The sequence below is a fragment of the Hyla sarda genome, chromosome 7, assembly GCF_029499605.1.
Source record: "Hyla sarda isolate aHylSar1 chromosome 7, aHylSar1.hap1, whole genome shotgun sequence".
Lineage (NCBI taxonomy): Eukaryota > Metazoa > Chordata > Amphibia > Anura > Hylidae > Hyla > Hyla sarda.
In genome coordinates this window covers 230,745,757-230,761,236 of record NC_079195.1, presented here as the reverse complement: position 1 = coordinate 230,761,236, position 15,480 = coordinate 230,745,757, and the positions used below count along the sequence as shown (strand labels likewise).

Genomic DNA, 15,480 nt, shown 5'->3' with positions numbered 1-15,480 from the left:
CTATATACAAGAATATAACTACTATAATACTGCTCCTATATACAAGAATATAACTACTATAATACTGCTCCTATATACAAGAATATAACTACTATAATACTGCTCCTATATACAAGAATATAACTACTATAATACTGTCCCCTATATACAAGAATATAACTACTATAATACTGCTCCTATATACAAGAATATAACTACTATAATACTGCTCCTATATACAAGAATATAACTACTATAATACTGCCTACTATATACAAGAATATAACTACTATAATACTGCCTACTATATACAAGAATATAACTACTATAATACTGCTTCTATATGCAAGAATATAACTACTATAATACTGCCTCCTATATACAAGAATATAACTACTATAATACTGCTCCTATATACAAGAATATAACTACTATAATACTGCTCCTATATACAAGAATATAACTACTATAATACTGCTCCTATATACAAGAATATAACTACTATAATACTGCTCCTATATACAAGAATATAACTACTATAATTTCTTTCCTGGCTGCCTCCCAGTCTGACTGGGAGAGTATGGTAAGTGAGCTATTACATCCCTGTTCACACTGGTGTGGTGCTGTGCGGTGTCCGTTGCTGCCGTGGCGCCGTGTCTGCGGGGGGTGCGGCCCATAGACTGGTTTGAGTGGCATTGGTGCCGCTCTGCCGATGGGTCGTTCCCCCTGTGGGCATTGGCGTCGCGGCGGTGGTGGTCGCCGCCCGGTGCTGCGCCATTTTATGCTAGGGACGTTAGGGACCCACTCTAGATAGGTGGCCTTGACGTGGCGAATGGGCTTGTACTTTTTGATCAAAAATTTATAATAACAACCGGTTAGTTTTTGATATTATGCTGAGAAGCAATCAGATCATTAGACAAGATTGTAGATGTGCGCCATGTCTGTTTTTCTACCCGAATTCATAACTACTATAATACTGCTCCTATATACAAGAATATAACTACTATAATACTGCCCCTATATACAAGAATATAAATACTATAATACTGCCTCCTATATACAAGAATATAACTACTATAATACTGCTTCTATATACAAGAATATAACTACTATAATACTGCTCCTATATACAAGAATATAACTACTATAATACTGCTCCTATATACAAGTATATAACTACTATAATACTGCTCCTTTATACAAGAATATATCTACTATAATACTGCTCCTATATACAAGAATATAACTACTATAATACTGCTCCTATATACAAGAATATAACTACTATAATACTGCCTCCTATATACAAGAATATAACTACTATAATACTGCTCCTATATACAAGAATATAACTACTATAATACTGCTCCTATATACAAGAATATAACTACTATAATACTGCCTCCTATATACAAGAATATAACTACTATAATACTGCTCCTATACACAAGAATATAACTACTATAATACTGCTCCTTTATACAAAAATTTTACAAAAATATGTGAATATACCGCACAGTAAATCACAGCCACTGAGTCACCTGACAGATTCAGAACTTGATCCCAGGTCTGTAACTATCAGTTCTGTATCCAGGGACTTAAAGGGAAGGTTCAGGTGAGGAGCAGTCATGTGTCATGTGACAGTGATAGATGCTGCAAATCCTTAAAGGGTTTATCCAATGTACATAACCCCCACCTAGTGCTGAGGCCTCCGTATACATGACACAAAACTATATACAAGTCCTGCAAAGATTCTGCATTGTCAAAAAAAAAAGGAAAGGAAAATGTAGATCTGGAATTTATTAAGAGATCTGTATTACTACTACAAATATAGTCCTACCGTACAGAACACACATAACTATACCGTACAGAACACACATAACTATACCGTACAGAACACACATAACTATACCGTACAGAACGCACATAACTATACCGTACAGAACGCACATAACTATACCGTACAGAACGCACATAACTATACCGTCCAGAACACACATAACTATACCGTACAGAACGCACATAACTATACCGTACAGAACGCACATAACTATACCGTACAGAACGCACATAACTATACCGTCCAGAACACACATAACTATACCGTACAGAACGCACATAACTATACCGTACAGAACGCACATAACTATACCGTACAGAACACACATAACTATACCGTCCAGAACACACACAACTATACTGTACAGAACGCACATAACTATACCGTACAGAACACACATAACTATACCGTACAGAACACACATAACTATACCGTACAGAACACACATAACTATACCGTACAGAACACACATAACTATACCGTACAGAACACACATAACTATACCGTACAGAACGCACATAACTATACCGTACAGAACGCACATAACTATACCATACAGAACGCACATAACTATACCGTCCAGAACACACATAACTATACCGTACAGAACGCACATAACTATACCGTACAGAACGCACATAACTATACCGTACAGAACGCACATAACTATACCGTCCAGAACACACATAACTATACCGTACAGAACGCACATAACTATACCGTACAGAACGCACATAACTATACCGTACAGAACACACATAACTATACCGTCCAGAACACACACAACTATACTGTACAGAACGCACATAACTATACCGTACAGAACACACATAACTATACCGTCCAGAACACACATAACTATACCGTCCAGAACACACATAACTATACCGTCCAGAACACACATAACTATACCGTCCAGAACACACACAACTATACTGTACAGAACGCACATAACTATACAGAACGCACATAACTATACCGTACAGAACACACATAACTATACCGTACAGAACACACATAACTATACCGTAGGTTCCCAAAGTGACACTATAAAAGTATAGAACGCTCACGTAATATAAATAATACAATAAGGTGTCCAAATTATACCACAATACTGAATAAAAAATACTGCCATAGAGTGCCCAAATTATACCACCATACGGAATAATAGTAAATCAGGAGGTAAAAGTTCCTCCCAGTGTATATTGCAGTAGAAGTATTTTAGCCCAGTGCGGCTCGGCCCTCGGCAGTGTATATATATATATATCCATCTCCGTACGGCTCATCACTAGATGATGTTTATTCAGCTGCAGTTTATACTACATTACAGCTGCGTTATGTAAAGTGGTGAATTTGTTCGTTTTGTTGATTCTAATTAAATGTGATCCCTGAAATTCCTTATAATTCGGACGATAATTGTTTTGTTAGAAAATACATTTAACTTCATACAATTTTTATGCTGCAAGAAAAACTAATTACAGATTCTTGGTGCCGTAAGTGTTCATATTTATACAGCGAGAGGCACAAAAGGCGATATCCAATCACTGTGCGAGGAGATGGTGGAGGAGAAAGGGTGAGATGGGGGAGGAGAAAGGGGGAGATGGGGGAGATGGGGGAGGAGAAAGGGGGAGATGGGGAGGAGAAAGGGGGAGATGGGGGAGATGGGGGAGGAGAAAGGGGGAGATGGGGAGGAGAAAGGGGGAGATGGGGGAGGAGAAAGGGGGAGATGGGGGAGGAGAAAGGGGGAGACGGGGGAGGAGAAAGGGGGAGATGGGGAGGAGAAAGGGGGAGATGGGGAGGAGAAAGGGGGAGATGGGGAGGAGAAAGGGGGAGATGGGGAGGAGAACGGGGGAGATGGGGAGGAGAAAGGGGGAGATGGGGAGGAGAACGGGGGAGATGGGGAGGAGAAAGGGGGAGACGGGGGAGGAGAAAGGGGGAGACGGGGGGAGGAGAAAGGGGGAGACGGGGGGAGGAGAAAGGGGGAGACGGGGGGAGGAGAAAGGGGGAGACGGGGGGGAGGAGAATGGGGGAGACAGGGGGAGGAGAAAGGGGGAAGACGGGGGGGAGGAGAAAGGGGGGAGACGGGGGGGGGAGGAGAAAGGGGGGAGACGGGGGGGGAGGAGAAAGGGGGGAGATGGGGGGGAGGAGAAAGGGGGGAGACGGGGGGGGGGAGACGGGGGGGAGGAGAAAGGGGGGGGGAGACGGGGGGGAGGAGAAAGGGGGGGAGACGGGGGGGAGGAGAAAGGGGGGGGGAGAAAAGGGGGGGGGGAAAGGGGGGAGACGGGGGGAGGAGAAAGGGGGGAGACGGGGGAGGAGAAAGGGAGAGGAGACGGGGGAGGAGAAAGGGGGAGGAGAAAGGAGGAGGAAAGGGGAGACGGGGGAGGAGAAAGGAGGAGATGGACCATGTTGGGCACGCAGTGCTTCGGCAGGCCCATGGTGGGCCTGATGAAATGCTGCGTGCCCGACGCGGTTCATTGCCCACCACCCCCTCCACCCCGCATGTTTATAGCAGGAGGTGTTCCGGACATACTGTAGTATGATAGTGGTGCCGAGATAACTTTTTGTCTTTTATTAGAGAATCTACCTGATGGCGTCGCAATGATGCCACTCAAGAGAAGCAACACGGAATGACCCCCATTAATGGCCCTTATAGGGTCCTTCTAATGATCTCCACATCTACAGATACATTATAACTAGAGATGAGTGAATTTTTGAAAAATTAGATTTGGCCGATTCGCCGAATTTTTCAAAAAAATTTGATTTGATCTGAGTAAATTTGCCGCAAATTTTTATTAGTAATGTATTTTAATAATGAGTTTAATAAAGTGTGTGTGTCACTTTTTTTTCTCTATTTTGTACATTTTTTAGGTAGTACTAATACCCCTGTTACGCCGAGCGCTCCGGGTCCCCGCTCCTCCCCGGAGCGCTCGCAACATCCTCGCTACTGCAGCGCCCCGGTCAGATCTACTGACCGGGTGCGCTGCGATACCGCCCCCAGCCGGGATGCGATTCGCGATGCGCACCCCGGCTCCCGTACCTGACTCGCTCTCCGTCGGTCCTGTCACGGCGCGCGCGGCCCCGCTCCCTAGGGCGCGCGCGCGCCGGGTCTCTGCGATTTAAAGGGCCACTGCGCCACTGATTGGCGCAGTTGGTCTAATTAGTGTGTTCACCTATGCACTCCCTATGTATACCTCACTTCCCCTGCACTCCCTCGCCGGATCTTGTTGCCATTGTGCCAGTGAAAGCGTTTCCTTGTATGTTCCTAGCCTGTGTTCCAGACCTCCTGCCGTTGCCCCTGACTACGATCCTTGCTGCCTGCCCCGACCTTCTGCTACGTCCGACCTTGCTCTTGTCTACTCCCTTGTACCGCGCCTATCTTCAGCAGTCAGAGAGGTTGAGCCGTTGCTAGTGGATACGACCTGGTTACTACCGCCGCTGCAAGACCATCCCGCTTTGCGGCGGGCTCTGGTGAATACCAGTAGTAACTTAGAACCGGTCCACTAGCACGGTCCACGCCAATCCCTCTCTGGCACAGAGGATCCACCTCCTGCCAGCCGAATCGTGACAACCCCCAGCATGGAACAGACTGTTCCAAGATTGGAGTAGTAGTACCTGTTCTAATAGACGGATTGCCCCGGGTGTCACTCCTGACACTCGCTGCGATCGTTCTGTATAATGTATGTTTTTCCATCTCTGCAATAAATAGGACGATCGCAGCGGGTGTCAGGAGTGACTCCCGCTGTGATCTGTCCTCACTGCAGGTACTACTGCTCCTCTGCTCCATGATGGAAGCTGTAGTACCTTCATTAGTAGACAAATCGCAGCGGGTGTCACTTCTGACTACAGCTCATAGCATGAGCAGAGTGTGCCCCATGTTGGGAGTAGTACCTAAAGGTAAGGAAAGATCACAGCGGGTGTCACTCCTTACACCTGCTGCGATTGTCATGTATAATATATAGATGCCGCTCTTCTCTGGTCCCACTGTAGTATAGGTATATGCCGTATATATACCTATTATTCATATTTTCTGCAGAGAGCTGTGATTGGTTGGAACCATCTGGCCAATTACAGCTCTCTGCGGGAAATATGAATAATGGGGAAGATTTATCAAACATGTGCAGAGGCAAAGTTGCCCAGTTTCCCATAGCAACCAATCAGTTTGCTTCTTTCATTTTTTAGATGCCTTGTAAGAATGTAAGAAGTACGCTGATTGGTTGCTATGGGCAACTGGGCGAGTTTGCCTCTGCACAGGTTTTGATAAATCTCCCCCTATAGGTATATATACTCATAATACAGTCGGACCGGAGAAGAGTGGCCGACCGCCCGCATCTATACATATACAGGACGATCGTAGCGGGTGTCAGGAGAATTCGCAACAGGTGTCAGAAGTGACACCCGCTGCGATCTGTCTATTAATGCAGGTACTACAGCTCCCAGCATGGAGAAGAGTGTGCCCATGTTGGAAGCAGTAGTACCTGCAGTTAAAGGGTTGTGTGCTGCCTAATTTTCGGAGCTCCGCTCACAACGTCCGGAAGTTCATTACTCCTCGTGACATCTCGCCTGCCCCATCGTGACGTCACGACTGCCCCCTCTACCAAAGTCTATGGGAAGATGGCGTGCCCCCTTCCCATAGACTTTCGTTGAGGGGGCGGGCGAGACGTCACGCCCGCACACAGCGTTCGGAGTAATGAACTTCCGGACGCTGTGAGTGGAGCTCCGAAAGTCAGGGCAGTGCACAACCCCTTTAAGGACAGATCACAGCGGGTGTCACTCCTGAACCAGCTGCGATCGTCCTATCTATTGCAGAGATGCGAGCGCAGGAGAAAGCCGCTCGCATCTATACATTATACAGGACGATTGCAGAGAGTGTCGCTATGAAGAAATTCGTTAATTCGAATCGAGTCGAAGTTCGATTCGGTCTGAATCGAATTTTTCATGAAATTACGAACAAATTCGACTTCGTCCGATCGATTTGCTCATCTCTAATTATAACCTTCTCGAATCCTCCACCAAGATCTGACATCCAAATAACAGAGAAAATGGCAAAATACTTCACCGCCGCCCCTGATTAGCGCAAGAGCCGCGGATGAGAAACACTGATGGCGAACATCGTGTGGGTGGATAAATGTGTAATTTAGACTCTTTGGAAATAAGACACATTGGGGAGGAGAAGTGATGGGAACCCAGAAGAGCGGAGGACTCAATGACACCATCATCTCGATCAACAGAAGTATCATCTCTTCACTCAAGGACCTGCGACTACTGATGGTTCTAATCTCCTGACATCACCACCGGGCCTCCTGATGAGCCAGGGCGCCGTCAAGGTTATAATAATAATTAAGATACTTAAATATGAGTCATCCTCTGAGATTCGGAGACGTCATAGACCTCCAGTCTTCGCAGCCCTTGGGTCGGCACTTCGCAGAAAACTCATATTTTTCTTAATAAAACAAACGTCTGTATTTAATGGGTAAATAAGATCCTAATGAGGATGATGGAGAGGTTTACGTCTTAATAGGTTTTCTATAAGATATAATTAGTTTGTGCTTCTCTGAAGATTTATGTCAGTGAAGGAAAAGTTTTTAAAAAGTTTTCCATTTTTTCTTTAACTTTTTATATAAACCTAAATCAAACTACAAAGAATGAAACAAGGGTGGATGGTACCTTGGCTTTATCTATAGTAGGTGCCATTCCAAGGTCCTTACTGTGACTTCTAATACTCAGATGCCCCCAGGACTTACAGTTAGGCTCAGTAGTATGACAAATAAGCAGTCGCAAGAAAACAAAATCCCTAATAATGTATAATTACTATATAATATAGTGGTATATAGTAGTTTTAACTCTTACATCCAGTTCTAACTGTATACTGCTGCTACTCTGCTGTGTGGGATCAGGATATATAGTAGTTATATACTTCCCCTCCAGCTCTATCTGTATACTGCTGCTGTTATCTCTATGAGATCAGGATATATATTAGTTATACACCTCCCATCCAGCTCTATCTGTATTCTGTTGCTATCTCTATGTGATTAGCATATATAGTAGTTATATGCCTCTCCAGCTCTATCTGTATACTGCTGCTGCTCTCTCTATAGAATCAGGATACAGTATATAGTAGTTATATACCTCTTCCAGCTCTATCTGTATACTGCTGCTATCTCTATGGGATCAGGATATATAGTAGGTATACACCTCCCCTACAGCTCTATCTGTATACTGCTGCTGCTCTCTCTATGGAATCAGGATATATAGTAGTTATATACCTCCCCTCCAGCTCTATCTGTATACTGTGACTATCTCTATGGGATCAGGATATATAGTAGTTATACACTTCCCATCCAGCTCTATCTGTATACTGCTGCAATCTATATGAGATCAGGATATATAATAGTTATACAGCTCCCCTCCAGCTCTATTTGTATACTGCTGCTGCTGTCTCTATGGAATCAAAATATATAGTAGCTAAAGAGGTTATTAAGTGGGAGTTTTTTTCTTAACACTTAGAGAGAGTTTATATAAACAAACTTTTACTTACCTCCTACTCTCCAGCGGTGGCTCCGGTGATCCACCCCAGACCCCAGTTGCACTCCTCTTCCACTAAAAAAGAGGAGCGCATTGTTAGACAGCCCCAGAGCCATTTACTGGCGGCAGTGATGTCTGTCTCGGACAGTGATTGGCTAGGGGGGGTAGTGTGACACTCCGGGCCCCGGTGCCAAGATTTCTGAGCAGTAGAGGAGTGTAGCCGGGGACTGGAGCAGGTCACTGAATTGTTTTTTCTAAATGCTGTTAACTGCCCAAGTGCTGATGTGGTGTCCTGGTGTGGAAAACACTTGTCCACCTGGTCTGTCAGGTGGATGTCACTTTACTGTGTCTGCTCCAGCTCACTGCTCAGGTTTTCTGATGTTTGTGTTTCATATTGTACTTTAATGTAATGTCATATACTTAATGTCTTTGTATTTTGTTGTTGCCATGAAAGAATTAATTTTATCTGTAGGGGGATGTACAAGAGGGCCACATGAGCAATTTGTCCAATCAGGGCCTCCTGCCCTGCTCCCCCAAGTCTGCCTAGAGGAGCTAGTTATTTGAGCAGAGGAGAAAAGAGTGAGTAAAGGTCCAGTCCAGACCTCGGTTGTGGGACCTGAACGTCCCTACATGAGGACAGGCCTGAGAGACCCAGTTGTTGCAACCATCTTCGTTCTTAAGCGACATCACCTTTACCAGGATCCTGCCGATCAGGTCATCCATCAGTCAAGTCTGTCCATGTCAAGTTCCGACAAAAGTCTGCTTTGGGGAGAAGTGCCAAGAGAGTCAATGGGCCCCATAGCCAAAGAAGAGGATAACGTGAGTGAAAGCCTCCGGCAGCTCCGGTCCATATAAGTCCACCCTGGCGATAAGTCCCTTCCCTGGATTCCACAAGTGAAGTGCAGAGTTAGTGATTGTCAGCTCCAAAGTAAAGTAAAGCTTTATCTAAGTCCCAGTCAGTCTGTCCAAGTCAAGTTCAGACCAGTCTAAACTATAGTGGAAGAAGACTATAAGTCCCAGAGTGCTAAGAAGCAATTGTGGTTCTCTGTCGCATCCTTCAGCGTAAATCGCACTTGTACTGAACTAAACCTGCTATGTCCCATTTGCTATTCCTGAAGTAAAGTCAAAAAGTGGTTTCCCTAACCCAGCGCTTGGTACCGGCAGCTATTAATCCTTTAAAGTGCGGTGGTGAACACTCCTGACGTCAGGAACATTCTTATGGTCTCGTCACCCCTCAGAACGCCATCAAGCCAATAACTCCAGCTACCTTACTAGGAAAAAACCTCCGGTCATGCTGGGAGTTGTAGTTTTGCTGGAGGTTCACAGTTTGGGGGCCACTGCTCTTTGGATTTATGACTTCATAGAGTGCCATTGTTATTCTTTCTGCACTATTCTCTCTCATAGGACATCAGCCGGGACCCTCATAGAGCGGGGTCCTCATTCATCCTCTATAGTCACTGACTATATGACTGCTTTCTCCATGCCAGCATGTGAAGGGTGGCACAGAGTCGTTATAGATACTGGATGAACACGTGGTAACATATGATTAGGGCACAAATCCATGTAAATGTCACCCAGTGTGAACTGCGGCAGATCCTGCGGACTGGACGTCATTCGCATTCACCCCACGGTGTTCAGTCCGGCTACAAAACCGGATATGGTGCAAAAATGAGCCGAGCGGAGGAACTATTATAGGAATGAGATGCGGTGCCGGGTCCGGTGGGGATACAGTACCGGCCGGTTATGAAAATTCCCCCTGGATCAGCCAAACATAATGTGAATTATCCTGGGGGGGAGGGTGCGGATGGGGAGACTGGTTTGGATTAGTGTTTGGGGAGGGGCAGGTGCAGGGGGGGCTGGTTTGGATTAGTGTTTGGGGAGGGGCAGGTGCAGGGGGGGGGGTTGGTTTGAATTAGTGTTTGGGGGGGCAGGTGCAGGGGGGCTGGTTTGGATTAGTGTTTGGGGGGGCAGGGTGTAGGGGGGCTGGTTTGGATTATTGTTTGGGGGGCAGGTGCAGGGGGGGCTGGTTTGGATTAGTGTTTGGGGGGGGCAGGTGCAGGGGGGGCTGGTTTGGATTAGTGTTTGGGGGGGGCAGGTGCAGGGGGGCTGGTTTGTATTAGTGTTTGGGGGGCAGGGTGTAGGGGGCTGGTTTGTATTAGTGTTTGGGGGGCAGGGTGTAGGGGGGGCTGGTTTGGATAAGTGTTTGGGGGGGGGCTGGTTTGTATTAGTGTTTGGGGGGGGGCTGGTTTGTATTAGTGTTTGGGGGGACAGGTTTGTATTAGTGTTTGGGGGGACAGGTGCAGGGGGGCTGGTTTGTATTAGTGTTTGGGGGGGCTGGTTTGTATTAGTGTTTCGGGGGGGCAGGTGCAGGGGGGCTGGTTTGTATTTGTGTTTGGGGGGGTAGGTGCAGGGGGGGCTGGTTTGTATTAGTGTTTGGGGGTGGCAGGTGCAGGGGGGCTGGTTTGTATTAGTGTTTGGGGGGGTAGGTGCAGTGGGGGCTGGTTTGTATTAGTGTTTGGGGGGCAGGGTGTAGGGGGGGCTGGTTTGTATTAGTGTTTGGGGGTAGGTGCAGGGGGGGCTGGTTTGTATTAGTGTTTGGGGGGCAGGGTGTAGGGGGGGGCTGGTTTGTATTAGTGTTTTGGGGGGGCAGATGCAGGGGGGCTGGTTTGTATTAGTGTTTGGGGGGCAGGTGCAGGGGGACTGGTTTGTATTAGTGTTTGGGGGGCAGGGTGTAGGGGGGGCTGGTTTGGATAAGTGTTTGGGGGGGGGCTGGTTTGTATTAGTGTTTGGGGGGGGGCTGGTTTGTATTAGTGTTTGGGGGGACAGGTTTGTATTAGTGTTTGGGGGGGACAGGTGCAGGGGGGCTGGTTTGTATTAGTGTTTGGGGGGGCTGGTTTGTATTAGTGTTTCGGGGGGGCAGGTGCAGGGGGGCTGGTTTGTATTTGTGTTTGGGGGGTAGGTGCAGGGGGGGCTGGTTTGTATTAGTGTTTGGGGGGGGCAGGTGCAGGGGGGCTGGTTTGTATTAGTGTTTGGGGGGGTAGGTGCAGTGGGGGCTGGTTTGTATTAGTGTTTGGGGGGCAGGGTGTAGGGGGGGCTGGTTTGTATTAGTGTTTTGGGGGGGCAGATGCAGGGGGGCTGGTTTGTATTAGTGTTTGGGGGGCAGGTGCAGGGGGACTGGTTTGTATTAGTGTTTGGGGGGCAGGTTTGTATTAGTGTTTGGGGGGGCTGGTTTGTATTAGTGTTTGGGGGGGGCAGGTTTGTATTAGTGTTTGGGGGGGGCAGGTTTGTATTAGTGTTTGGGGGGGGCAGGTGCAGGGGGGCTGGTTTGTATTAGTGTTTGGGGGGGCAGGTTTGTATTAGTGTTTGGGGGGGCTGGTTTGTATTAGTGTTTGGGGGGCGGCAGGTGCAGGGGGGCTGGTTTGCATTAGTGTTTGGGGGGGCAGGTTTGTATTAGTGTTTGGGGGGGCTGGTTTGTATTAGTGTTTGGGGGGCGGCAGGTGCAGGGGGGCTGGTTTGTATTAGTGTTTGGGGGGGCAGGTTTGTATTAGTGTTTGGGGGGGCAGGTTTGTATTAGTGTTTGGGGGGGCTGGTTTGTATTAGTGTTTGGGGGGCAGGTGCAGGGGGACTGGTTTGTATTAGTGTTTGGGGGGGGGCAGGTGCAGGGGGGCTGGTTTGTATTAGTGTTTTGGGGGGGCTGGTTTGTATTAGTGTTTTGGGGGGGGGGCAGGTGCGGTCCTTCTCTCTGATATTCTGCTCTTCTCTTTTATTGCTGCTTTTCTACAAAGGCTTCTCCAGCTCGGTGCAAATCAATGAGATTAAAAGATTGCCCTCATTTTATCTGCGAGATCTTTATGGCGCAGCCGCTCTCCTGCTGGGTAATAAAGCAGCGCAGAATTTACAGGTCTCTGCGGCCGACTTCTTGTTTTCCCTCTGATAATATTAAATGCTGTTGTGTTTTGCAGCGAAGCCGGTCACCAACTCCGAACCAAAGGGGCCACAGTTCTCTTATCGGGATGAGCCCGAGCTTCTGACTAAAAGGACTATATATACAGTAATTCCCTTCTATACTACTGTTACTTTACAGGCAGGAGAGATACAGCAGCAGTATACAGATAGAGCTGGAGGGAAGGTTTACTACTACTATACATCCTGATCCCATAGAGATAGCAGCAGTATACAGATAGAGCTGGATGGGAAGTGTATAACTACTATATATACTGATCCCACAGAGATAGCAGTAGTATACAGATAGAGCTGGAGGGGAGGTGTATAACTACTATATATCCTGATCCCACAGAGATAGCAGTAGTATACAGATAGAGTAGAAGGGGAGGTGTATAACTACTATATATATATATATATATAATGATCCCATAGAGATAGCAGCAGTATACAGATAGAGCTCAAGGGCGAGGGGTCTGGGACCTAGCAGGAGGGATTTAATAGGTTATGATGTCATCCTGTAAGTCAGCTGACCTCATCTGTCTCCAGGTTGTGTGTGGAATTGCAGCCCAGTTCCATTAAAGGTCGGTTTACCGCACTGCGCTCCGTCATTATGGCCGCCATTAGTAGATATCATCCCTTGTTCTAATTTCTTTGCAGAAAACGAAGGTAACTCTGCGCTGGTTGACCAGATGATTAAGATTTCACAGGCGTGGCCGCCTCAGCGTGTCTTGTTGTGAGGATCTTCAGAAGAGTAATGGCGGGGGCGGCTTTGTTTAATGCTCCGTTAGGCACTCGGTGGTGGGTTACCTGACTGGGGAGTTTACGTATGCGCCCGTGCGGCTTCTCTGTGCTACAGGATAATTATCAGCAGCCGGTTTGGGGGGGGGTTATGAACTGCCCTAGGAAACAAAAAAAAACTGAGGGTCCCCGGGGGCCGGGGCCATTACCGTGCCTGCGCCACACACCACTTCATTAGCCTGTTCTACATGCGCGATACCCGCGAGAGCAAGAAAAAAAAACTGTAATTAATGAAGTCCCTTCCATTCCCATTATGCAAATGTCGTTAATTTCAGCTGTTTGGAATATGTAAATGTGGCGCGGAAGCTGCGAGCGGCAGAGAGCGCGTCTGGGACGGTGGTCTCAGTCTGGGCAGATGGACCGGCTTCCATGCCGGGGACCGCAGGTTAATTGCTCTGCCTGGCAGGTTAATGGTGTTTGTTTTGCCGTCGCGCAGAGCGGCTGAAGCTTCTTGGACTCATTTCTTCCCGATTCCCGTCTCTCCTTGGACGAGGCTCCCAAGGAACGCCATTCGCCGAATTATTTTAGCAGGCACTTCCCGAAATCGGCCCCTGGACCTTGTATTGGTGACTGAATGTTATTATAAAGACTGATTACTGCAGAGTTCCCCAACCTGTGGTTCTCCAGCCATTACAAAACTACAACTCCCAGCATGCTCTTAGAGACTGTAGTTCATCCCACTGATGTCTCCTTTTCCCCTCCCAATCTGTGGTTCTCTATTTAATGAAAACTACAACTCCCAGCATGCCTCAACAGCAGTCACTAAATTATACATTAAAGGGGTACTCCGCCCCTAGACATCTTCTCCCCTGTCCTAAGGATAAGATGTCTGATCGCGGGGGTCCCACTGCTGGGGTCCCCCGTAATCTCGGCTGCGGCACCCCAGACATCCAGTGCAAACTTCGCTCCGTGACGGATGACTGGCGATGTGGGGCGGAGTCTCGTGACTTCAGTCACGCCCCCTCCCATAGACTTGCATTAAGGGTGTGTGGCCGTGATGTCACATGGAAACATATCGGCAGATAAGAACCATTTGGCCCATCTGAATCCTATCAATAGTCCCCGGTCCTTGAGACAATTTTATAGAGGAGTGCGGAACCTGACTACAAGAACACTACGGGGGCTGCAAATCAGTCCAAACCAACAACAGTAACCACTGCAAAAGGCGCAAACCAATTAGGAAAAAATGTATGTATTAGATTATATAACAATAGAAAAAGAGCAAAGGCTAAAATCTATTAAAAACTACAGCACACAGCATGGGAGAGGACCCCCCCCCCCCCCTCCTCTATCCCCCCCCCCCCCCCCCCCCCACTATCCCGTCTATAGGGTACAGATTATGCATAAACAATTCTGACTGTGGAAATAGCATAAAACAATCACAAGATAGGTAACAAGTGACCCTCCTTAATCACAATACGTAATATATATAAAAAATAACAATATTGAACAAGGTACGAGCCACAACAGACAGAGAATTATAATACTGATACCAGACGGGATGCCAGAGCCCCACGCGTTCCGTCACACTGTGACTTCCTCAGGGGAAGTCTTTACGGCCATCACTGTATATAGTATATATATATATATATATATATATATATGCTCAATAGTATGAATAGGTGTGTATAGGTCATGTCCTAGGCTACAATGACATTTACATTTAGTCATGTGGCTGTATATGAAGAATTTTTTTTTAAAGGGGTACTCCAGAGGAAATATAAAAGTCTCCAAATCGGCCAGTGTCAGAAAGTTATACAGATTTGTGAATTATGTCTATTAAAAAATCTTAATCCTTCCAGTACTTATCAGCTGCTGTTTGCTCCACAGGAAGTTGTGTAGCTCTTTCCAGTCTGACCACAGTGCTCTCTGCTGACACCTCTGTCCATGTCAGGAACTGCCCAGAGCAGGAGAGGTTTGTTATGGGGATTTGCTTCTACTCTGGACAGTTCCTGACATGGTACTGGAAGGGTTAAGATTTGTATGTAGAAGTAATTTACAAATCTGTATAACATTCTGGCAGAGGCGTAGCGTGTGGGTGCTGGGGGGACGGCCACACAGGGCGCAACATCTGGGGGGGCGCACTCTCCGGGACAGGAATACTTCCTTTTATGTGCCCGGGCCGGCTCCCGTGTGTGGCTGCAGGCGGGGGCCGGCCAGAGCATATAAAACCTAATACTGTATACTGAAAACCAGGGGGCCTCCAGCTGTTGTGAAACTACAACTCCCAGCATGCCCAGACCGGCAAAGGCTGGGCACATAAAAAGAAGTATTCCTATCCCGGATATCCCTGTGTCCCGAAAAATCTTTTCGGGACATAAGGATGTCCGCCGGTAACTCACCAGGCCCCGGCCAGCGCGCGTCCTCCTTCGGTCCTTCGCTTCTCCGCCTCTATA

General features: G+C 47.2%; 1 long non-coding RNA gene across 1 annotated transcript; it reads right to left on the bottom strand.

Moving 5' to 3' along the window:
* Positions 1-7,062: 7,062 nt before the first annotated feature.
* Positions 7,063-13,329, bottom strand: LOC130283475 (uncharacterized). Its single transcript, XR_008846706.1, has 3 exons — positions 12,818-13,329; positions 8,355-8,416; positions 7,063-7,259 (listed from the first exon to the last, which is right to left on the bottom strand). It is a non-coding gene; the product is annotated as an uncharacterized LOC130283475 (long non-coding RNA).
* Positions 13,330-15,480: the final 2,151 nt, after the last annotated feature.